General features: G+C 48.8%; 1 non-coding gene across 1 annotated transcript; it reads right to left on the bottom strand.

Annotated features, from left to right (window-relative positions):
* Window positions 1–738: 738 nt before the first annotated feature.
* TRNAH-GUG (transfer RNA histidin (anticodon GUG)) lies at window positions 739–810 on the bottom strand. The gene has a single exon. It is a non-coding gene; the product is annotated as a tRNA-His (tRNA).
* Window positions 811–1562: the final 752 nt, after the last annotated feature.

Raw genomic sequence — 1562 nt, 5'->3', positions numbered from 1 at the left:
TAAACTACTCAAGACCACATTTTCTCAATTTAACCAGGAGGACATTGTGGGAGACCAGGTCAAAGGCCTTTTTGAAGTCCAAGTATATGACATCAACTTCATTTCCCCTATCTAGGTGGCAAGTTACCTGATCATAAAAGGAAATGAGGTTGGTCTGACATGATCTGCACAGAATGAAGCCATGTTGACTATCCTCCAAAATACTGCCTTCTGTTAGCCTATCAGTAATGGATTCTTTGATAATTCTCCAGGTTTTTACCAGAGATTGAGTTCAAACTAATTAGCCTGTAAATCCCCAAGTCCTCCTTCCTCCCTTTCTTAAAGATATGCATCACACTGGCCTTCTTCCAGTCTTCTGGGACCTCTTCTGAGTACCATGAGTCTCCAAATAGCTTTGCTATAGGTGACACAATGATGTTGGACAGTTCTTTTAGCACTCTTGGGTGTAGTTCATCTGGTCCTGCTGACTTATAGATATTTAGACTCTCTAGGTGCTCCCCCACAAGATCTATGCCAGCTGTGGGAGGGTTGTCACCCCCACTATGATCTTCCTGGGCTCTGTCAAGCAGGCGAGCACCCTTGGACTGGTGGAATACCAACGTGAAGTATTCATTGAGCTGTCCTATCTTGAGCATTGGTTGTAAGCTGTCCTATTTCCTTCATCCAGGGCCCTGTGCTTCCCTTGTTATTCCTCCGTAAAATGTTGAGCCCCACAACATACCATCACTTGCAAGGTAATGCCATGACTCGGATTCGAACCGAGGTTGCTGCGGCCACAACGCAGAGTACTAACCACTATACGATCATGGCATGCTACAGGGGCTGATGCTTTTTCAGGCAGTTTCACATTCCTTTCTCCCTCCATGCCTTAATGAAATGAAACCTTTTGAAAAGGGATGTTGCCCCAGGGCTCCCACAGTCAGATCTCCTCTCATGAACACAGGCATTTGCGGTCATTGCTTTAAGGGCTAATTACGTGGGCTCTGTCATCCCTAGTACCCACACCCATGCCTCGCTGTTGTCACACATACTAATTAGATCAGGAGTTGACAATGTTTTTGGGAAGAGTGACAAAAATACCTGCAACCGTGATTTGTAAAATGTTGGCGTGCAAGGGGCAGACTTTAGGGGAGCCACGAGGGGCCTAATCCTTGTTGTGGCAGTGCAGCCCCTTCCCTAACATCTTCCCTGAGGTGCATGTGCCAAGCAAAATGCCTTGCCATGCCACACTCTGGCATCTGTGCCAAGGGTTACCCACTCTTGAAGTAGATCCTAACTGCCCCTATGGGCTATTAGCTCCTGGCTCTGTTTGTCCTTATACTAACCCTCTCCAGGCTGTAGACACTCTGTCCCTCTCAGCTTCTGGCTGTGGCCCTCCTGGCCTTCAGTCCTTCTCCTTAGATCCTGGGCGCACTCCTAGGCCATGGGCTCTCCAGCCCTGCCAGTCTCCAGCAGTGGCCCTTTGCCCTTCCTGAGCCCTGGCCCCACTCTTAGACCGGTGAGACCTCTGGGCACGCTGGTCTTACCTGCTTCCTAGGCCCTCTTTCCAAGTTCTCTGCTCT

The sequence above is a fragment of the Crocodylus siamensis genome, chromosome 3 (assembly GCF_052110815.1).
Source record: "Crocodylus siamensis isolate JL-2025a chromosome 3, ASM5211081v1, whole genome shotgun sequence".
NCBI classification, from domain to species: Eukaryota; Metazoa; Chordata; order Crocodylia; family Crocodylidae; genus Crocodylus; species Crocodylus siamensis.
The sequence above is the reverse complement of the archived record's forward strand: the minus strand, read 5'-3'. Positions and strand labels throughout refer to the sequence as shown.